The sequence below is a fragment of the Choloepus didactylus genome, chromosome 9 (genome assembly GCF_015220235.1).
Source record: "Choloepus didactylus isolate mChoDid1 chromosome 9, mChoDid1.pri, whole genome shotgun sequence".
Classification (NCBI taxonomy): domain Eukaryota; kingdom Metazoa; phylum Chordata; class Mammalia; order Pilosa; family Megalonychidae; genus Choloepus; species Choloepus didactylus.
In genome coordinates, this window is record NC_051315.1 from 128,284,981 (window position 1) to 128,309,841 (window position 24,861).

The window sequence follows — 24,861 nt, forward strand, 5'->3', positions numbered from 1 at the left end:
AATCCTGCCCTAACTCCTCAAAAAAATGGAAGAGGAGGGAAAGCTACCCAACTCATTCTATGAAGCCAACATCACCATAATGCCAAAATCACACAAAGATACTACAAAAAAGAAAATCATAGACCAATCTCTTTAATGAATACAGATGCAAAAATCCTCAACAAAATACTCACAAATAGAATCTAGCAGCACATTAAAAGAATTATACACCATGACCAAGTGGGATTTATTCCAGGTATGCAAGTCTGGTTCAACATAAGAAAATCAATTAATGTAATATACCACATCAATCAATCAAAGCAGAAGAACCACATGACCATCTTGATTGGTGCAGAAAAGGCATTTGACAAAATTCAACATCCTTTCTTGATGAAAACACTTAAAGGATAGGAATAGAAGGGAATTTTCTCAATATGATAAAGGCAGTATACAAAAAAACCCACAGCTAACATCATACTCAATGGGGAGAGACTGAAAGCTTTCCCTCCAAGATCAGGAGCAAGACAGGGATGCCCACTGTCACCATTGTTATTCAACATTGTGCTGGAAGTTCTAGCTAGAGCAGTTAGGCAAGAAAAAGAAATAAAATGTATCCAAATTGGAGAGGAAGAATAAAACTTTAACTCTTTGCAGATGACATGATTCTATATGTAGAAAATCCAGAAGAATCTACAACAAAGCTATTAGAACTAATCAATGAATACAGCAAAGTGGCAGGCTACAAGATCAACACACAAAAATCTTTACTATTCTTATACACAAGGAATGTGTAACAGGAGGAGGAAATCAAGAAAAGATTCCATTTACAATAGCAACCAAAAGAATCAAGTATTTAGGAATAAACTTAACCAAGGCCACAAAAGATCTATACAGAGAAAACTACAAGATACTGCTAAAAGAAATCAAACAGGACCTAAAAAAATGGAAGAACATACCATGTTCATGGATTGGAAGACTAAATATAATTAAGATGTCAATTCTTCCTAAACTGATTTATAGATTAAATGCAGTACCAATTAAAATCCCAACAACTTACTTTGCAGAAATAGAAAAACAAATAACCAAATTTATTTGGAAGGGCAAGGTGCCCTGAATAGCCAAAAATATCTTGAGAAAGAGGAATGAAATGGGAGGTCTCACATTACCTGACTTTGAAGCATGTTACAAAGCTACAGTGCTCAAAACAGCATGGTACTGGCATAAGGACAGAGATACCGACCCATGGAATCAAACTGAGTGTTCAGAAATAGACTCTTGCATCTACAGACAATTGTTCTTTGATAAGGCAGTCAAGCCAAAGCAACTGGGACAGAGCAGCCTCTTCAATAAATGGCATTTGGAGAACTGGATATCCATTTCCAAAAGAATGAAAGAGGACCCCTATCTCACACCTTATACAAAAATTAACTTGAAATGGATCAAAGACCTAAACATTAGCACTAAGACCATGAGACTCTTAGAAGAAAATGTAGGGCAATTCCTTAAAGATCTTGTGATAGGAGGTGGTTTCCTAGAACTTAAACCCAAAGCACAAGCAACCAAAGAACAAATAGACAAATCGGATCTCCTCAAAATTAAACACTTTTGTAGATCAAAGGACTTTGTCAGAAAGGTTAAAAAGCAGCCTACACAATGGGAGACAATATTTGGAAACCACTTACCAGATAAGGGTTTAATATCTCAAATATATAAAGCTATCCTACAACTCAACAACAGAAAAACAAAAAACCAAATTTAAAAATGGGCAAAAGATATGGACAGACACTTTTCTGAAGAGGAAATACAAATGGCCCAAAAACATATGAAAAAATGCTCAACTTCACTGGCTATTAGGGAAATGCAAATCAAAACCACAATGAGATATCATATCACAACTACCAGAATGGCCATTATGCAAAAAACAGAAAATTACAAGTGTTGGAGATGATGTGGAGAAAGAGGCACACTTATTCACTGTTGGTGGGACTGTAGAATGGTGCAACTATTCTGGAAGACAGTGTAGCATTTCATCAGGAAGCTAAGTATAGATTTGCCATATGACCCAGTTATAACATTACTAGGTATATACTCAGAGGAACTGAAAGTTAAGACATGAACTGACATTTGTAAACTGATGTTTATTGTGGCATTAATCATAATAGCCAAGAGATGGAAACAACCTAAATATCCAACAATGAACAAGTGGATAAACAAACTGTGGTACATACACACAACGGAATATTACACAGCTGTAAGACAGAACAAAGACATGGAACATATAATAAAGTAGATGAACCTTGAGGACATTATGTTGAGCGAAGTTAGCCAGAAACAAAAAGACAAATACTGTATCATCTCACTAATATGAACTAACATTAATAAGCAAGCTTTGAGAGTTAAAAGCTGATGACGCAGGCTACCAGGAGATAAAAAGAGGGCAGAGATTGGGCATTTGATGCTGAAGGACTACAGAACGTTCAGCAGGATTGATTGTATAGATTCAGAAATAGATAACATAATCCTGTGTGATGGTAGCACAATATTGTAACTACATTGAACAAAGATGTCCATGAGTAAAACTGAAAGAGGTGGGCTGGGGCATTAATGACACCTGAGGTAAAGATAGAAGATAAAAACTGGGACTGTGTAACTTGGAAAAAACTAGAGTGGTCAATGATTGTGACTAAATGTACAAATAAAAAACTGTTCTTGCATGTGGGAGAACAAATGAATGTCAACCATGCAGAGTGTTGGAAAGGGGATGGTATTGGGGAAAAATATAATCAAAGCAAACTGGAATCTCTGGTCAACAGTAACATTGTAATATGCTTCCACTAAATGCAACAAAAGCAATATACCAAAGCTAAAATGTATGAGGGGGGATATAAGGGAGGGATATGGGATTCTTGGTAGTGGTGTTTTTGTCTGACCCTACTATTATATTGCATTATATGATGTTTAATTTTCTTTTTATTGTCTTTTTTATTATTCATGAAAAAAACTTTTTTCATAGTAATCAATATGGTCAAGTGTTGACTGTGGTAGTAAATGCACAACTGTATGATGATACCATTAACAACCGATTGCACACTGTGGATAATTATATGGTTTGTGAATATAGATCTATAAAATTGTATGGAAAAATATACACAGGGATGAAAGTGCTGGAGAAAACATGGAGAGATGTACGTATTTACTGCTGGTTAGGAGGTAGAATGGTATAGCCTTTCTGGAAGACAGTGGGGTGGTTCCACATGAAGCTAAGTATGTGGGTGCCATAAGGTCCTGCAACCTCATTAGGGAGCATTTACTTGGAGGATGTGAGAGCAGGGACATGAATGGACGCTTGCACACTGGTGTTCATGGAGAGAGTGTGCATGATTTGTGATGGGTGGAGGTGGCCTACGAGTACAACCAATGAGGAATAGAATGGTGAACTGTTGTGCATGCATACAATGGAATATTTAGCAACTGCGAGAAGTAATGAAGCTGTGAGACACGCAACGAGGTGAATGGAACTTGTAGACAGCATTTTGAGTGAACTATACCAGAAACAAAGGCAAACACTATAATGCCTCACCAATATGCACTAACTACAATACGTAAACTCAGAATTGAACCTTAGAGCATAGTTTATCAGGGGAACTTATTGTAACAGTCCCTAGATTGTAAGCTCTTACAGCAGTCATGTCTATTCCTGAATTGTAATCACTATCTCCAGATTCCAAGATGCTGATCCCTTTGTGTATAACCTGATCAGTCCCTGGTTTGGGTATCTGTGTGACACCTGAAACTGAGTTAGAGCTTGACAGATATGAATGTCACTATTAGAATGTATAGCAACTGTTAAAAAAGCTGGAAAAGAGTCCAGACTTCAACTAGAGATATGAATGAAGCAGATGTGGTTAGGACTAGGGCAAATTGGGCCAAAGGGTAAAGGACAATACTGACTGCATTTTAAAACCTCAAATTCCATTGAGACCAAGAAAAAAGATGTTTAGTTGGTGCAAAACCTATATTTCCTAACCAATTTAACTCATACAGTTTGTTCAAATACCATAATTACGTGGAACTTTTAATAGGAAGTGAGACCTGGTAGGTTGGCATAGGTTAGTGTGAAATAGTGACACATTCCAAAGTAATTTGGACAGAGAATAAAAATATATATGCAGGGCCTCCCTGAGGAGCTGGGGGAAAATGCAGAGGTGTTGGGCTTCCTCACCTGGATCGTTGCTGATACTCTCACAAACATTGAGGACTGGCGGTTTGATGTGCCAAGCCCTCTATCATGGGACCTGTCCTTATGAGGCTCGTTACTGCAAAGGAGAGGCTAAACCTGCTTATAATTGTGCCTAAGAGTCTCCCCCAGAGTGCCTCTTTGTTGCTCAGATGTGGCCCTCTCTAGCTGAGCCAACTCTGCAGGTGAACTCACTGCCCTCTCCCCTACGTGAATCTGACTCCCAGGGGTGTAAATCTCCCTGGCAACATGGGATATGACTCCTGGGGATGAATCTGGACCTGACACCATAAGATTGAGAACATCCTCTTGACCAAAAGGGGGATGTGAAATGAAATGAAACAAAGTTTCAGTGGCTGAGCGATTCCAAATGGAGTCAAGAGGTCAGACTGTTGGGCATTCTTATGCACTATATAGATAACCTTTTTTAGGTTTCAATGCATTGAAATAGCTAGAAATAAATACCTGCAGCTGTCAAACTCCAACCCAGTAGCCTTGACTCTTGAAGACAATTATATAACAATGCAGCTTACAAGGGGTGACAATGTGATTATGAAAGCCTGTGGATCACAGTCCTTTTATCCAGTGTATGGATGGATGAGTAGAAAAATGGGGACAAAAGCTAAATGAAAAATAGGGTGGGGAGGGATGATTTGGGTGCTCTTTTTTATTTTTATTTTTATTTTTTATTCTTATTTTCACTTTTTCTGGTACTATTGGGTTTTGTATTTAACCTTTTTGTTACCCTTATTGATAATCTTCATTTCTTCACACTACTCCAAGCTATTCTCTCCTGTCTTTTTCTTTCAACCTGCAGAACTCCATTTAGTAATTCTTGTAGGGCAGGTCTCTTGTTGCTAAACTCTCTCAGTTTCTATTTATCTGTGAATATTTTAAATTCTCCTTCATTTTTGAAGGACAGTTTTTCCATATAAAGAATTTTGGCAGTATTTCTCTTTTAGTACCTTAAATATATCAAACCACTGCCTTCTCACCTCCATGGCTTCTGATGAGAAATTGGCACTTAGTCCCTTGTATGTGATGAACTGCTTTTCTCTTGCTGCTTTCAGAATATCTCTCTATCTTTGGTATTTGCCATCCTGATTAGTATGTCTCTGAGTCGGTCAAGTAGGATATATTCTGTTTGGAGTACCTTGCTCTTCTTGGACATACATGTCTTTCATATGGACTGGAAATCTTTCAGCCATTATTTCCTCAAATTTTCTTTCTGCCCCCTTTCCCTTCTCTTTTTCTGGGACCATGACATGTATGTTTGGATGCTTCACACTTTCACTCAAATCCCTGAGACACTGCTCAACTTTTTCTATTCTTTTTGCCATCTGTTCTTTTTGCATGATTTCAATTTTCCTGTCTTCTAGTTCACTGATTCTTTCTTATGCCTGTTCAAATCTGCCATTATATGCCTTTAGTGATTTTTAATTTCTACTATTGTGACTTTCATCTGCATAATTGCTGTTATATTTCTTTTTTTACTTTCACATTCTTGTTTATGCTCACACATTGTCTTAATATCCTTTATCTCTTTTTGAGTATTTCCCTTCATCTCCTTGAATTGATTTAGGAAATTTGTTTGAACTTCTTAGATTAGTTGTTCCAAATTCTGTGTCTCCTCTGAAGTTTTCATTTTTACCCTTGACTGAGCCATAGCTTCATGTATCTTAGTATGGCTTATAATTTTTTGCTGATGTCTAGGCATCTAATTATCTTGATGAATTAATTCTGAAGGTCATTCTCTCTCTCATCTAGGGTTTTATTGTTGATCAGATTTGTGTTAAGGCTTTTCTTTGATGCTCAGTCCAACTTATTGTAGACCCTTAGAAGAGCCCATTTTTGACTGATCAGATTTTCTCGTCTCTTCATCTGACTCTTGCCCTGGATATGTGCTACAAATTTTAAGAGAATACATTTTGTATAATTCTTTCACCTCCAGGAGAAACTTTCCTTTCCTCTGTTCCTTCTCCAGGAACCTTGCTCTGTTCTGTTTGTTTCTGGGCAGAATTTTTTCCACAGCTCCTACAATTTGTTTAAGTTCTCTCGCTCACTCAGTGCCCTGTTTTCCTTACAATTTTCAGATCTGGGATCCTCCTATCTTAAGTTCAGTTTAACTCACCCCCCCCCCTTTTTTTCCCCTTGAGGCTTTTCTGCCTTTGGTTTCTTCCTCCATTAGGGTGTCCTTCCCCAGGGAGCCGGGCAGGTGAGTCACTCCAGAAAAGCCCATTTTACCTTTAGGCGGTCCAGCCAACAGAGACTGGGTTGAGTGAGCCCACCACTTGCCAGCTGCAGTTCTACTGCAGTCTCTCCCCTGCCCCACACCTAGAAGCCCTGTTGTCTGCAGCCCTCCTCAGCAGATTGTGTTCCACCCTGGGTCCCTGTGCCTGGATATGTGTGGGGTTTTAACTTGCTGCTGTGATACCTCTACAGTTGGTGTCCCCAATAGGAGGCGGGAGGGACCCGAGCCGCTGCCTCTGAGCAGCAACCAAGCTGCGTGGGACGAGTAACAGTGAGGGAAGAGCCAGTGGGTCTGGGTTGGAAGTTTCCCACCTGATAAATAATTTACAAAACATCAAAATGAAATTTCTAATGGATTGAGGGTCTAAATGTAAAAACTAAATGTGTAAAGGATTGGAAAATGTTATAGGGGAATAGATCCAGAATCCCATAATGAAGGTCTTGCTAAACCATTTAAGACTGATAGATGTGATTATATGAAATTTTAAACTTTTGCTGAGTGAAATAAATTTAAAAGACAAGAGACAGGCTGAGAGAAAATGCAGAGCAAGAAAGCGGATGAAGACCAGAAATACGTAGAAGGTGGAGTATTTAGGAACATAAGCCGTTCAGTGTCACCCACGTATAGGATACATGGCTTTCTGTGAAATAAGACAGAGTGCAGAGACAAATTAGGTGATGGAATTGGGGTGATTGTTTTCTTCTCCATGGTTTCCTGAATTTTTCCCATTTCCTACAATGATCATATATTTCATTTGTAATTAAAATTTTAAAAGTTACTAAATAACAAAAAAGTTACACCATGTCAACGTTAATCAAAAGTAAGCTGGTATAGAAATAGAGCCCAGACTTCAATTAGAGATATGAATAAAGCAGATCCGGTTCAGACTAGAGCAAATCGGGCCAAAGGATAAAGGTTGAAACTGACTATGTTCAAACTTCAACTTCCATGTGAGACCAAGGGAAGAGATGTTTATTTGGTGTAGGATCTATATTTTCTAAACAATATAATCCCTGCAGTCAGCTTGTTCAGACACTACAATTACATGGAACTTTGAATAGGAAGTGATCTATGGTAGGTCTGTATAGATTAGAATGAAATAGCAACACATCCTAAAGTAATTTAGGTGGAGAATAAAAATATATATTCGGGGCCCCCCTGAAGAGCTGGGGGAGAATGCAGAGGTATTGGACTTCCTCACCTGGATTGTTGCTGATGTTCTCACAAACATTGGGGACTGACGGCTTGATGTGCTGAGCCCTCTGTCTTGGGGCTGGTCGCTATGAAGCTTGTTGCTGCAAGGAGAGGCTAAACCTGCTTATAATTGTGCCTAAGAGTCTCCCCCTGAGTGCCTCTTTGTTGCTCAGATGTGGCCTCTCTCTCTCTCTCTAACTAAGCCACCTTGACGGGTGATCTCACTGCCCTTCCCTCTACATGGGACCTTACTCCCAGGGGTGTAAATCTCCCTGGCAACGCAGGATATGACTCCTGGGGATGAATCTGGACCTGGCATCGTGGGATTGAGAACATCTTCTTGACCAAAAGGTGGATGCAAAATGAAATGAAATAAAGCTTCAGTGGCTAAGAGATTTCAAATGGAGTCAAGAGGTCACTCTGGTGGACATTCTTATGCACTATATAGATAACACTTTTTAGGTTTTAATATATTGAAATAGCTAGAAGTAAATACCTAAAACTACCAAACTACAACCCAGTAGCCTTGACTCTTGAAGACGATTGTATAACAATGTAGCTTACAAGGGGTAACAGAGTGATTGTGAAAACCTTGTGGATCGCACTCCGCTTATCCAGTGTATGGTTGGATGAGTAGAAAAATGGGGATAAAACCTAAATGAAAAATAGGGTGGGATGGGGGGCATGATTTGGGTGTTCTTTTTTATTTTTATTTTTTATTCTGATTCTGATTCTTTCTGGTGTAAGGAAAAGTTTCAAAAAAATAGATTGGCATGATGAATGCACAACTATAAGATGGTGCTGTGAATAGCTGATCGTACACCATGGGTGATTGTATGGTATGTGAATACATCTCAATAAAACTGAATTTTAAGAAAGTAAGCTGGTATAGATATCCTAAGATTAGATGAAATGATCATAATACAAGAAGAATTACTAGAAGTAAGTGGGGATTTTTCATAATGATGCAAGTTTAGTCCTCGAGGAAGACACAAGCAATCTAAATTTGAGTACATCAAATAACCTGGTTTCAAAATATTTAAAGCAAAAATTGACAGAATTAAAAAGGGACATACACAATCAGAGGAGAGGAATATAAAACCCCTTGCTCAGTTACTAATTGAACAATTAGACACATCCTTCCTAATCAGTAAGGATATTGATTTGAACAATATGAAAACACACTGGATCTGACTGCTCCCAACAAGGGCAGACTATATATTCTTTTCAAGTGCATGTGGAACATTTACCAAAATTGAGAATAGGCTGGGGCATGAAACAAGGTTCAAAATTTCAAATGCATTAAATCATTTAGTATAGTCTCTGTCCATAGTGGATTTAGGCTAGAAAACAATAATGAAAAGAAAACCAGACTCCTGCATCTTTGAAAAATAAGCAATACTTTTTTTTTTATTAGAAATCTGCTATGAACTATAGTCCATGGTTTAAAATTAGGGTTCAGTGATCGGTTTGATTGGCACACACTTTTGAAAGGTCATCCTCAGAATGTGATTGTATAAGCTTCCAGGAGACTGAAACACAGCCCAAGGGCAAGGTCAGTGGCAAGTCAGCAAGAAGGCGGTGCCCTTGCAGAGAGCTAACCATGAAACGCTAGTGCAGTATCAGGAAAAACAGGCCCCGAGAGTCATTCATACACTGGAACTGCGGGCTGCTTTGGGCTCAGGGAGGCTACATGTTTCTTTTCTTCTATAACAGAAAGTGTGCAGCCACAGCTAATGCCAAGGGGACACCTGACCTTGGTGTTGTTTAACTAAACGGACAAACCTGGAGTCAATTTTGTGCAAACCAAAAACAGGCAAATATTTCTGTGTATTTGCTTCCTGAACCTGCTTTCTGGGTACTAATTAAACTAAAGGGAAATTAACCACTGTTGGAATGGGAGATAAATGTGGGTCAGTGTACACTTTTATAAAAATATATGCATGTTTCCTCATCTGTAAAAGGAGACCTGGAATGTTGCCAGCTCATGTAAGATCACGGAATCCTTCCTTCTTTCATTCTCACACTCAGTGAGTACTGATGTAAATAAAAGCCCTTGTGACGTGCTGTGGCCCTGCTTCTGAAGAATCACAGGCTAGAAGGAGTTCCGTAAACTGCAACACATGATGCATATACAAGCTACTGTTTTCATCTTTGCTTTACATGGGAGTCAGCGGTTTATAAATAGTGTGATTAGAGAATGAAGACAACTTAGGATGCAATTGTATAAAACTGCATGAGCCCACTGACCAAGGTCCCAAAGAAAATATTCTGTGTTATAGAAAGTAGCCTAGTCTGAACTCAGCGCCTGTGCCGGTTTGAATGTATTGTGTCCCCCAAATGCCATTATCTTTGTGGTCTTGTGTGGGGCAGACGTTTTGGTGCTGGTTGGATTTGCTTGGAGTGTGCCCCACCCAGTTGTGGGAGATAATTTTGATGAGATGTTCCCATGGAGGTGTGGCCCCGCCCATTCGGGGTGGGCCTTGATCGGTGGAGCTATATAAATGAGCTGACTCAAAGAGAGGGAACTGGGTGCAGCTGGGAGTGATGTTCTGAAGAGGAGCAAGCTTGCTAGAGAGGAGCGTCCTGGGAGAAAGCCGTTTTGAGGCCGGAGCTATGGAGCAGATGCCGGCTGCCTTCCCAGCTAGCAGAGGTTTTCCGGACGCCATTGGCCATCCTCAGGTGAAGGTACCCGATTGCTGAGGTGTTACCTTGGATGCTTTGTGGCCTTAAGACTGTAACTGTGTAGTGAAATGAACCCCCGTTTTATAAAAGCCTATCCATCTCTGGTGTTTTGCATTCTGTAGCATTAGCAAACTAGGACAGCGCCCCTCTTTGAGCCCCCACACAGGACTTGAATCCCAAAGATCTGGGGTGGCTGCCTCTTCTCAGACTCCAATCCTCTGAACACAGAACAGGCATATTTTATGCAGCTCTTGGATTCTGGAGGGCCTTGCATAATAATTCAAGACTAATTTTCTCATAGAAAACTTTAAAGAAGGGATCTGCATTTCATCAAATCTTGTGCATAAGGCGAAAACAGGTTAACAATTTGATAATTGCGCCACTTCCAAAAAAATCACATAATTTAAATTTCCGTTACTCCTTCTGCACTGCACGTGGTTTGGCCCAGGCTCCCTAATGTTGACCCACGAGAGGACTTCTGAGTCTGTGCTCCACCAGCCAAGTCCTCCCCACCCCACTGCTCATTGTGCCAGGAAGCAACTGACCCCCGAGGGGCAGGTTGTGGCCGCGAGCCCCTGACACTCCCAAGTTGGCAGCTCCTACCTCCTGAGAGCCCCTAGCCCTTGGGTAAGGGAAGGCTTTCCTGCTGAGCCCCAGGAGGCGCTGCCCAGCCTCCGACCCACCTGGTTCATCTTCACTTTCTCAGGCAGGTGACCATGGCTCTGAGTTTGTGTGTGCATCAGGCTTTGTCCAGTCTGTTTGGAAGCATGTTCCCTGGCAACTCCAGGTGTTTTGATCCCCAGCTCTCAGTGTCTCCCCAAACCCTCACCATTTTCTCACATTCTGCTGATTCTGCTGTCATGAAGCAGGGGCTCCTTTGGAGACTTCCAGGCTGGCAGCAACTTGATGTAGTCTCACGGGAGCCATGTGGCCCAAATGACACACCCGCTCTCCCTGGAGCCGTCAGCATGGCAGACGTGTCTTCTGAGAGACACATGCCAAGTCGCTTCATCTTGCTATTCAGATTCTCAAGCCCGCCAGCCCCTGAAACTCTGTTTCCTCTGTAAGGATCAGCTCAGCTGGTTGTGAAATCAAAACAACTGATATACCTAGAGCACGGCAACTCATCCAGCCTTTCCAATTCATTATCAATCCTTCCACCTCTTCCAGGAAGGAGGAATAGACATTTGACATCAACAGAGGGACTGACCTGAGACATACCAGGACACTCCAGGCATTAAGGAAGAGAAATGAAGAAAGAGCTCCAAGATGCCATTTCAATCATTTCTTATTTGTGTCTTGGGATTATTTGATATCCTTACTTGGGATTATTTGAAGTTCTACAGAGAGTGCAAGATTTCATTTATAGCCTGAATCTATTTCGGACCACTTCCGTCTGAAAAAGCAGGAATTACAGTAGGCTTTGTGTTCGTGGTCACATCTGACCTTCACAACAGCACAATGTGATTGAGGAGGAGACAGTTATCCTGTTCCACGAATGTGGACCCAAACCCAGAAGGTCTGTGATTTGTATGCAGTAACTCAACCAGGATCTGGGAGAGCCAGGATTCAAACTCTAATCTATTTGACTTCAAGTTTGATGCTTTCTCCACAACATGGGAAGAAGGTCCCAGCTATTTTCCCAAGGACTAAAATCCAATTTTCAAGTTTGAAGTTAATTTTAAAGGTATCAAGGTGTAGTAAAAGATTGCATTAATGGTCGCAACGTTTACCCCACATGTTTAGATACCTGTTGCTGGTGACTTGGCAGTGGGCTCCCACTGAGGGTGGGTGACCTGCTCTATCTTCTCACCCTGAGCTTGGGTGTGTGACTTGTTTTGGCCAATACGATGAGGCAGAAGTGGCCGAGTGCATTTCAAACTAGATCTCAAGATGCCTTGAGTATTTCCAGGTGCTCTCTTGCACCTCTGCCATCACCATGAGAATCTACCTGGGGTAGTTGTGGAGGCTGATGGAAACTTAGCCTGGAGCCAGACCTCCCCAGACCAGAGTCAGCCGGGGTCAGCAGCAGCCAGCCAAGCACCAGGTGTTTGAGTGAGAATAGCCAAGGTCACCAGACCCACCTACGTGACCCCAACTTGACCCCAGACCCATGAGAAACAGACACTTCTTAATGGATGCCACCGAGGTTATGTCAGGCTTTTTGTTGTTACACAGCATGAATGTGACAATTGATAACCGATACAATGGAAAACATTTATTTCATTTTGCATTGCTAGCAAGGTAATAATCTTCACTGATTTATTTGTTCAATTCTACCCCAAGATTGGAACTTAAACTGCAGATTGGAAAAGCAGAGAGCAAATTGCCAATACAGATATTAATCCTTAGCTAATGATTTGGATTATAGGTCTGGCTTCAAATCACAAAAATTTCTCTACGCCTCAGTTTTTGCATTCAAATTTCTTCAGTGTGTATTCCTTAATAACTAGTTGGTACTCCTCAGAAAGGGTCTGAATACTGAGAAATAATTCACCTTTGACTATTATGAAGAACACTGCATGTTAAAGAAGGCTTGTCGAAGGAGCATTGATCACGAGGTCAAGTGGTCATATAACCGGGGCGAGCGTTGCTTATTTCTCTATTAGAGATTCTCCTAGGATTAGACAAGGCTGACGAAGGAATGCTTGAGACACATCACAAGACCACACCGTCCCATGGAGGTGGGCCCGAGGACATGCTCACCCACCTGCAGGGGCTGGAAGTGGACACTCCATTCAACAGGTGCCCCACTGCCCCGCACCGGCCTGGCCACGCCTGGGCTTGGCTCTGATGAAGCGAGCCCGGTCAAGATGAGACCTTCAGAGGCCCTGTCCTCGGAGAGTCCACAGAGACAGATATTAACCCACAAAATTACATGAGCAACTGTTTAAATTGCTTAAAAACCAGTTAATTAAATCTGTGGCGAGAACTTCAGAGCTGCTTCCTCGGAACACCTCTCCTGACCTGGCAGCCAGGTCGGGGCCCCCCTCTGAGGCTCCCACCTCACACTCTTCCTGCCCTCACCAGTATGGACCTGAGAAGCCGTCAGTTAGGAAGGCCAAGTGGGTGATCTGCAGGGCTGGGGTCTCCAGCCTCCAGGCCACCACTGGGGGGTGTCCAGGTGGGCATGACGCAGGGTGGGTGATGTGTAAAACCAAGGCAGAGCAGGACGGCCACCCCTGAGGTGAGCCCGCAGGTGCCAGCCAGGAGAGGAAGGGTCCAGCCAGTAGGAGCAGGTGGGCCCCTTTCCGTCAGGGCCCCCAGCAGGGGTCTGCACAGGGGTGGGTCTTGCAAGAGGCCAGGCAGAAGGGGCAGAGGCCGCTGCCATTCCTGAAAGAAATTCTGAAAAGGAAATAAAGTTCATGTATTTCCCACCTTTAAAGTAACATCTGCACACTTTATAAAAGCTTGGGGTAAGAGAAACAAAAAGAAAAAAATATATCACCCAAGTCGCTAGAAACTTCTGTGAACAAGGCGTCTTCCAGTCGTGCACGCTCATATGCATGTGTGGGTGAGAATGAAGGTTATTTTATAGTCCTGTTTTCTTTTAAACACTACACTTCAACATAAGCATTTTCCCAAAATGCATGTCATTCTAAGTCCAAAGTAAGAGAAAAGAAGATCTGCTTTGACAACAAAAGGTGGACAATTGAAATAGACACTATTCCCAGGTATCACCCCCGGGTATCTCCAACTGAGGCATGTCTGAGATCTCAGAACAAAAAACAACCAACATAAAGGCAGTTTGACTGTCTATGTATTAGACAGGGAATCACAAATATATCTACTAAATTGCATTATCTATGCAAAGGCTAAAAATATCTTTTAAAATCCTAAAATTTCCATTCACACATATTTAATTATGCAGAACTCCTTGAGGAAATGAAATAAGTCAAACTTCAAAAATAAATTTTGAAGTCTGAAAATAAAAAGACAATTTGTCTTGCAGCAAAGTAAGGACGGTTTCTAAAACACTAAAATTCAAACTTTGGAGTCACAACTTCAAAGAGCAGAGAATCAAATGACATGTGTGGAAAAAAAGTGCCTCAAATATTGTAAATTACATAATCTGTTAGTATCATTCACTTAGTGACTTGTCAAAATAACTTATGCAGGGAGAAGACTTTCGTGGGAGATTCTGACTTTTTATGATGCCCAGTTTTGATGTATTGGTGAGTTAAATGTGACCGAGTCCCGTGAAGATAATTCAATGATTTGATCATATCACAAGCTGAGTGAGTACATTTGCTCTCCTTTGCTGCACATAATTTACTACTGGAAGTTAATAAATGCCCGTCTCGCATCAAGCATTTTAACAAATGCAGCTCCTTCAAAGTCTCCAGCTTACTAGTTGGCTCCCCCTTAGAGATAAGTATTAGTGCAAACCTCTAAATATTGCAGGGAAGTTCCCTGCCCCTTTTGTTAAACAGACTCAGAAACTTTTTGATGGCATGATAGAGAACAAGTACAGATTTAATTTAAATGTCATGGTTTATCTTTATAAATATTTACAAATATTCTTTATCCTCCCTTGTTTGCCTAAATCAGGGAGCCTTGCTGGCCAAGGGGTTCACCTTCTCAAAAGCACGTCAGGAGCTTCTCATCAAATTCTGTGGAAACTTGTGGCCCAGGGTTTATATGACATTTAGGGCTCAGTGACAGTTTTGGGGGCTGATAAGCCTTACACTGATGTCCAGTGCCCTTTGACCTGCACGGGGAGACCCGCTCAGCGTGCCTGCCTGGTCTTCTGAGATATGACTTCACATTTTAGACATTCGCTTCTCTGTTTACTCAATGTCTCTCTTTCCCTGCAGTCTTTCCCATTTTTGGCTTTGTTTTCCTTCCACTGTCGTGCCCCCAGCCTTCCCTGTCTCCCTCCCCTCTGTAGCTCTGCCCCACGTTATATACGAGGGAGCGAGAGGCTCTGGACTGACACACAAGGTCCCGGCTGAGTCCATGACTCTGAGTGGCCCAGAGGACTTGTTCTGTTTCTCCTCTTTGGCCTCAGGCTCTTTATTTACAAACAGATTGAAGGAGAGGGGAGCAGGGGTAGGTGTTGGGTAGTTCTCAAGCTGCAGCTCCAGGGACTTTAGGGGTTGGGGGCAGGGCCTCAGGAGCTGGCAGGGGGCCCTCCCTTTCCTTCCTCTCCTTCTTAGAGCAGCCCCTCCCTCAGTGCCAGGCTGCTCCCCCTCACTCCCACCACGTGGCTCTGTTGACCTTGGGTTTGTGGCACACACACCACCTGCCCAGTTTGGGCTGCTCAGAAGTCCTCGCCTCCCTCTTCTGCCCCAGTAATCAGCCCAGGGGGGCACAGAAGTGGCTGCAGGGGCACTGAGATGGACCCTGGGCAGAAAAGGCACTCTTGTTTTGTCTGGAAGGTGCCACAAGGACATTGTGAGCCTTGTATGGCTATCAGCCATGTCCTGCCTGGGAATGACTGGGAATGACGCCATCCTTGAAGGACATGGAGCCAAGAGATGGGGAGAGAGAGAGAGAAAGAGAGAGAGGGAGGGGGTAAGCCAGCACGGCCTGATGCCCTGGCAAGCCTCTGAGGACGGCTGTACCCTTAGACAGTCCAATAAATTTAAAAGGATGTATTCCTTTACTTAAGTTAGTTTGAGTTGGATTTCTGCCACCTGGGAAAAAAGCCAAAGCATCCTTATTTGCACATGGGGGCTGGAATAATTGGAACTCATTGGATTAGATGATCTTTATGACTCTTTCTTTTCATATTTTTATATGTTCTTCCCCATATTTCCCCTTTCCTTTCTACCCGACCATAATGTGGGCAGAATTTAGTTTATTATTTGTCATATTTTTCCCACCAAGTTTCACGTCTATTTTTCTTGTTTTGAAAAGCACAGGGATCAAATGATTCCTTTATCTCTTTAATTTAAAGCTTATGAAACTGATTTCCCCTTGTAGGTTGTGATTGATTTTTTTCCTCCCAAGTTATTATCTTTTCATTTTTAAACAGGCATATATCCACCCAAGTGATAAAGAAAGCAAAACGATCGCATGGCCTGGAGGGCAGTTAGAAAGGGCTCAAGAAGGCAACAGGGAGTTCATGAAGGAAATGAGCTGAGCATCCACACTTGTCTCAAGGAGCAGACGACTATTTTCCCTGGTTTGGTTCTGACTCATATTTCCACTACCTTCCGCTCTTGACTTCCAACATGGCTATGCCTTTCTGATGGAGAAGCCACCAGACCCCGCACACAGAGTCTGGCCGCTCCCATCCCTACTCACTCAGAGCTGTCACGGGTCTTGAAATTTATCATCATGGGGTGCGAGTTCCCTCAAATGGCCCCATGATTTTTAAACCCGGACTTTTCTCATCCGCTGAGCTGTTTGACATCATCGTTTTGACCTGTTGGACTTAGAAGCTCTGTGCTTACCCTCAGATGTAATTAATGGGTCTAATAAACACTTCTAAAATTATCTGAACTGCTTCTCACCAATGTGGGAAAAATAGCCACCAATGCTGAGTTTGTGCTATGTGTGTGGCAGTTTACATCCATTAATCCCATCAATGATCACAAAACCCATAAAGAGTGGGGATGTCTTTCATACTTTACAGACTAAGATATCGAAGGTCAGTGGGTTAAGTGACTTGCTTGGGAAATGACGGCGCCAAGGATTTGAAACCAACCCTGTCTGACCTCCAAAGCACCCACAGTTATAACCATCCCACCCGCTCTGGGGTGCAGGGAGAACAATTGCCCCTTTGCTTTGGGGGATTGGGATGGAGAATTCTTGCAGGGATGCAGAGTTTTTAATCTTCTAATTGCAATCCCCCCTGCCCCAAGTTACCTTGTCTTCACCCTAGCTCAGCTGCCTGGATTAGTGTTCAGAGAAGCCAAAGCTATGAGTTCAGGCACTCGAGCAGGTCTACCTTGCTTTTATTTTGTGCAGCAGGCAGGGATGAGGAGCTATTGGCAAGGAGCCCTGTTTGAGGGGGGCCTGAGCAGAGAGGAGATCAAGGAAGGAGAAGTGAGCTCTGGTTGCAGAGTGGGGGGGAGTCTACGCATGGGTTGTCCAGAGCAGGAGCACTAGCTGTAGGGGGGCTGGTGAACACTGAGAACGTGGCGAGTCCAAACCGAACTGTGCTGTCAGCGTACGCCGGGCTTCAAAACCAGCGTGAAGAAGAGGATGCAAACAGTCTCACTAATCGTTTCTTTTCACATTTCCAATAAGGGGTACTCGGAAATTGAAAATTACATATGTGGCTCACATTTGAGGCTCCCATTGCCTTTCTGTTCTATTCATGTCGGTTAACGTCTCCAAGTTTCAGAATGGTGGTCTCTAAAGTATGGAAAACACACCTTCCCTTTACGAATCTTGAGATCATCAGTTGAATTAATGTATGTAAAATGTCACACATGGAGTACGAAAGCAGCAAGTGGTAGCTATTATTCTAGATAGGTAAACACACAGAAGCAAGTGAGATAAACACCACCAGAAACTTCCAAGGCCCAAAGAACGTCCAAGGCCCAGAGAATTACACACTGTCGGAAGAGAAAATTTCTGAAGTAATCCTCAAGATAGAATAGGATGCTTTTACAAAGTCTTTAAATATCCATACATTTATATAATAATGCTCATAAGGCTGTGATTAAGAATCTATATCAAGTTAGGAGAAAACTTCTAACAAGATTAACTTTGGAAACTAATTAAAACTGTAGAATAGCTGGGTCAGTGGTGTAGCCTTGAAGCAGGTGCTGGGTAGTGCTCCCCTGCACCCCCCAGCCCCTGTGGGTCCAGGCCCACCACCCCAGCAGAGTGACCCACTGGAGGCTCTGGGAGGAGATCAAAGGGCAGGAGGTGAGAGAGGCCAGGAGGTGATGCCCTTGGCTCCTGCTTGCTGGGCCTTGCTTTGGTGTGGCTGCACCCCCCTCCCCAAGGCCACAGCCCCATCAGCCTAGAGCGCCCCTCCAAGAGCCGCAGCCTCACCCAGTTCCCAGGACAATCCCTCCCTCAGCCCCGGGGACTGTCACCATACCTTGTGGTGGTTCTTTAACCCCACCCACTCCTTGAACAGCCTTCCTCCTACTCTCTATCATGATCCATTTGAGTGGGCCAACTGTTTCCTGCCGGCACACACACACACACACTGATGCAGACTAAAAATGAACACACAAAATTTACATGGAGGTGACTGTGACTGTGGTTTATACAGATGAGGGAGAAACCAGGCAAAGGAAAGCCAAGAACCCGACAACATGAACTTTGGGATGACCGGAGAGGGTGGGCACAGACGGGCACAGAAAAGGAGAGCGGGACCAGCGTGAGCTCTGCAGCCTGGTGACCCCAGGTCTACACTGCACTCTGCCACTGGCCACTACTCCCTGGACTCAGGTCCTCATTTGTAAAATGGAAAAATGTCCACCTTGTCCCTTCTTGGGAGGACTGACCACGGAGCATACGAAGGGGCCAACCCATGCCTGGTTCGATGCAGTAGTCTGAAGCTGTATGTACCCTGGAAAAGGCCATGTTCTTTTAATCCATTCCTGTGGGTGTAGACCGCTTATGGGTGGAAACTTTTGATTAGGTTATTTCAATTTAGGTGTGACCCACCCAGTTCAAGGTGGGTCTTAATCCTCTTAGTGGAGTCCTTTATAAGAGGATAAAATGCACACAAAAGCTAAGAGATGAGATTAAGAGAAGGTCACAGAAAAAGCCCCAGAGAGCTAAGAGGAAGCCACTGAAGCCAGAAGCTGGAAGCAACAAAACCCAAGAGAGGACTGGCAAACATCACCATGCACCTTGCCATGGGACAGAGGAGCCCCAGCTCGCCAGTAGCTGGACTTCAGAGAAGGCACCCTACTGTTGATGCCTTGATTTGGATGTTTTTCACAGTCTAAGAACTGTAAGCTTGTAACTTAATAAATCCCCACTGTAAAAGCCAACCCAATTCTGGTATATTGAATTTCATCAGCTTTAGCAAACCAAACACCCAGGGAAGTGAAAGTGCCCACACCTCGGGTAAGATAACCCCACGGGAACATCAACATGCCCGGGGACCCCATTCCAGGAGTCAGGAGAAACGTGGGACCTGCTCACTCATCCTCAGCAGAGCTCCCTCCCCACCCAGCACCTCCCCTCTACTCCAGAGCAGGGCAGAGCAGTTGAGGGTCTTTCTTAGCCCTTCTTAACCCAGGGCCAGTGGTGAAAGGGAGTGGGAATCCAGACGATGGCTCTTACACATTGGGCACCCGAGCACAGGAAGGCTGCAGCTGCTGGGACAGGTGACCCCACAGGTCCTGGGTGCCTCCCCACTCCCACCACGGGGCAGGACCTTTTCAAGCCAATTCCTTCTGCCTCCCATCCCTGTTTGGTTTTCAGTGTAGACTCCCAAGCATCCTGGAGTTTCCCACTTCCCATTCCCATCCGCCCTACACCACGCTTGATCCCGAGGGCACTGCAATACCTTGCCCCAACTCCACACTCCATGCTCTTCATCCATCCTAACCCTTCCACCGTGCCCTCTGCATCTGCCACTCTGGGATCAGCTACCTTCCCCAGCCCTCATCTTCTCATCAGAGTGTCCTCAGCACCTCTTCCCTTAACTGGCAGCTGTCTCTTCCCTGATGTCACCAGTTTCTCTGCAGCCTTGCCAAGTGGTGGCTGTTTAATGCCTAAGAAACCCCTTCTCTTGGGGCTTGAGAATGGGGACTTGCACCCTCTTATTAAAAATCTCTGCAAGTCATTTACCTGTAACCTCTTCCTCCCCTCCTCATTGCCAACCGAGGAGCAGGAAGGGGCACATCTGGGATTTGGTTGAGGGCAGCAAAGACTTGCCAAGCCACCCTTCCCTTCTTGTTGCCATCATCTTGGCTGACGTCAGCCTCAACGTGGACAGTCACCTCCCCCACCATACCCTGCCTCCTCACTTCCTTGAGCTCCTCATCTCCAGCTATCTCCCCATTTCCTCTTCATTCTTCACAGAAGACCTCGCCTCCCACTTCCCAGAGCAGTCTCTCCTTCCATGCCCTGCACTCTGCGCCCCCACCTTCTATGGATCACACCACCCAATCCTTCTCGGTCCTGTGTCATCAGCCCATCTCTCTACACTGTCTCCTAGATTGTTTTAATCAGACTAAAATGACCCTCAAATCTCTCCAATCTTATTTATTTATTGTACTTGCCCACGAACCCAGTTCATGCTCCAGGTCCAATACAACGTCCCTTTCCTTCTCCACTGCCTCTCCAGCCACATCTCAGGCCTCTCCCCCCTCATTCTCTGCCCTTATCGTGGTCCTCCAAATTCGCCAAGCTCTCTGCCAGCTCAGGACTTCCACGTTTTCTCTTTCCTCTGCCTGAAATGCCCTTCCCTGCCCTTCTTCACCTGGTTAGTCCCCTTGTGTGTCCACCGTCATCTGCCTCCTGCTTCTCCCAAGCCAGGCCAGCGTCCCCCCACCTCTCTCTCTCTCCATCCAAACAGGGTGCAGCCTGAAATTCTGCTACTCTCCCTTCATCCCTCAAAGCACTGCCAACACAAGGCTCAGAGGTGTATAGAAGTTTAAGAAAGACAGGAAATCCTCAAACTGGATATCAGATCCTGACATTCCAAGAAATTCATACTACTGCGCTAGAGGAAATTTCTCAGGGCCAGGCCCTGCTTTGTTACTGGGGCTCTTCCCCCAGCTGAGAGTGGGGAGAGCTTTCCGAACCCATCCTTCTTCTTCTCCCCATCCCAGGGAATGCCTCCTGCCTAGGAACCCTAACCCCCCATAGTACAAGAACTTTTACCCTTCCTTATCTAAACATCTCACATTGAGGTTAAACAAAGGGAGAGTCACCTTTTTTTTTTTTTTTTTTTTTTTTGATTTATGGTTCTTTTTCTAAACCAACAACAGTTTTCTTCCAAGAGGAATTCTGCCTTCTTAACAGGTCAACTCACTAGTCACACTATAAACAATTTCACAGTTCCCTGGGTCCTTTTCCCACACACATTTATCACCTCTCTTTGCCATCCTGCTCCCTGCCGACATCCCAGCAGACAGCATGGGGACTGTATTCACTTCCTGGGCTTCTCTAACATGTCACTACAAATTTGTTGGCTTAAAACAACAGAAATTTCTTCTCACACTCTTTGGAGGCCAGAAGTCTGAAATCTGTATCACATGGCTGAACTCAAGGTGTTGGCACTGCCGCGGTCCCTCCAGGCGCTCCAGAGGGGCCTCGGCTCTTGCCTTGTCGAGCTTCTGGTGCCGTGTCACCCGGTCGTCAATACCAGCATCTTCAGTCCCTCTCTGCTCTGTCTTCAGGTTGCCTTCTCTGTGTGTATCAAGTCTCTCCCTGCCTCCCTGCTAGAAGGCCACACGTGATGGTGTTTCGGGCCCTCCTCGATAATCCAGGATCATCTCCCCATCTCACAATCCTTAATTTAACCATGTCTGCAAAGATCCCCCCACACACCTTTTTGGCCACATGAGGTAAGACCCACAGTCTCCAGGGATTGTCTCCAGGGATTTTGCCTCCTGCCACAGTGGCTTATACCATAAATAATCAATTCCTATTTGCTTAATGAGTAAAGGGATGTTTTTAGGATGAGGAGGGGTGGACTGGCTCAGTGCAGCCGATAGCTATCATTGGAAAAGTGATTCCAAGCGCCTGTGTCTGGGATGACAGATTTTCAGCAACATCCTCTCCTAGGTAGGGAAATAGGTCTAGCAGGTGTGGCTAAAACCCACCAGTATCAATGCGTTTCTAAGGTTCACATTTCTTTATGAGACTCGGAGGCTCTAAACACTGTAACTTAGTCACATTTTAAAGCTCAGGGTACAAGTATTATTACAAACTGAGACTGAAAATTAGGTCTTCCTGTTCTGGAGTCTTGGTGTAATGCTTTCAGACAGAATCCGAACTAGGGACCCACTGTGTAAAATGCTGACATTCCCACCTGCAAGCTCCTCCTCACTCCAGCTGGGGGGGCTCAACCTCCTCACTGGTGGCAGGGACAGAGAGAGGCATCAAGGCTGGCAGACTTTCCAGAAATTCCGTGCTCTTCCGGTGCTGGAGTGCTTGCATGCAGCAAAGCCAGCAAGCAGGGCAGGGAGAGGTCAGGAGAAGCCACAAACATGGGGCAGGAGAGCAGGTGCAGGCAGGTGCAATAGCTGAAGCCATCTCACCCAAGAAGGCCCGATGTACCCCCTTTATTCCCAACCAGCTCCCGCTCCATGATCTGTCCTCAGAAACTCCCCCCATCTCCACCCCAGGCCCTCCCTCCTTCTCATGATCAGAGCTGTGCAGTCCCTTCCTCTATTATGTCTCCATGTCCCATTGTCACTTGACTAAGACACACGTGTGACATTTAAGGTATGTTCGTCTATTCTGCAAAGGCAATATATTGTATTTCAACCAACAGTATATACCATTAAAAATATTCTCAATTATACATGAGCACATTCCATATCCCAAAACCACAATCTAACCAAATCTAAACAACATCTCCTTATTTCATTCAACACATTTCTCTCCTGGTTAGTATCACCCATAAGATAAGAGGCTGCTGTTGAAGCTGGGAGTGGGATGGGGGTGGAACAGGGGTGGGAGAGGAACATTCCGACATGCCCATCCTCCCTTTGATCCTGGGGCAGCACCTGAATTCCTCTGCAGACCATCATGGGCTTCCTGGAGCATTGTCAAATTAAAATGCCATCATACAGCTGTTTTCAATCAATGTGAACAGGACTTCAAGTGAATGTCTGTTGATTACTTATTTTTTTTTTAAATCAGATATGATTGTTATTCTCTACCATAGTTTAAAATACTGGTTGTGCCACTTATACTGACCGTATATCCTTGGACAAATTTCTTAACCTCTCTGAACCTCAAATGAACTATTCCACAGGGCAGTGGGAAGGAATAATAGGATGAGGGTGAAGTGTCCAGAATGGTGGGGAGTACATAGCAGGTGCTCAGTTAATACCAATTTCCCTCCCCTTTGGTCGTTTCCTCCCCGTCTGTTTCTGGAGGGACTAGCCCTGGCCTTGAACTTGCACAATGAATGGTTGTTGACAGTAGTGACAGTGATGGGTTCCCATCTAGATCCCCCAGAAATTCATGACCCCCATTAGCTTCTTTGAGGTTTCTCATCCGGAACTGAGGCTGCTCAGAGAGACACTGCTATGCTTTTCGTGTGTGACAGGAGACCTACTTTTGCATTCTGGATCTAAAGCAGAAAACAGAGGCATTATTTTAACTTCCTGCTTCTGAAGGCTTAACATCAAAAATTCCTGCCTTTTCAGGGGTCACTAAAGGGTTACAGAGATATCTTATACTTGTTTTTCTGATTTTCTGTTTCTCAGCTACTATTTTCAAAAGGACTTTTCTATATTTTCAGTTTTTTTCTTCTTCTCTTGGCTAAATATATTCCCATAAATTAACATATTTCCACTTAGCAGGTTTATATTTATCTTCATTATTTATGTCCATCCCCTCTTCTGCTTTCATAAACTGAGAAATGAGATTTTTTTTTCAACTCGTTAAGAATTCCTTTGAAACTTCATTTCAAGCATACTTTTTTACCCCATGTTTCTCCAGTTCTCTTGCTTTGTTTTCAGTTTACCTTAAATGCACAGAGGACTTGGAGAAAATCAAAAGATCATTTGACAAACAACACAGTTTCTCCTCTACCCTAAACCAATGAATAGAATGGCACATGAGATTTGTTCACTTTTCAGAGTCTAATTACTCCATCTGATGTATTTAATCGTATTTCCACCATTTAATAATTCTCTTCCGCCTGGGCTCAAGGAACTTCATTAGCTCAATACGTTTCTATGTCAATGACCCCCCGAGGTGCTGCAGCCTTATGCCTCAGATCCAATTGTGGTAATTGCTAAGTAGTTACACCTGCTGAAGAGCACGTGACCTTTTCAATGGCCTTCACTAAAAAATCACCATGAGGATCTTATAAAAGGGAATGATTTATGCACTCAATAGAATTTTGTGCTAGAAGACAATAGAGGCCCTTTACAACCCTGGGGTTCTAGTCATCTACAAAATGCCTTGCTATCCAAATTACACTGATATTTTTCTCTGCCACAGAACCCATCAATAATCTATTCTGTCTTCATGGTCAAATACTGTCACTTTTAAAAATATACAACACTTTACCTCCCGAAAGAGTGATAAAACAATATTAAACTAAAGATGGGAAAATTCAGCCTAGAAATGGAGAAAATCCCCTCCCAGGGTTGGAAAATCTACTGAGGTAAACCATAGACTAAAAAAAAGGCCAAAAAAAAAAAAAAAAAAGGTCATTGGGTATTTTGTCCATAACCTGGATAATTCTGTTGCTGCTAAAATGGAATTTGGAAGATGTAATATCAAGTTCTGGTACTAATCCCAGTAAGAGTGCACCTTCTCAACCTCAGACATGTTTGGTGTCCACAACCATGTTTGGTGTCTGCAATCCAATGGCTTGCAGAGGAGTCAAAATTTATAAGCGAATGAATGAGTGAATAGGATGGTAGAACACAATATTTATTTTCCTTTATATACA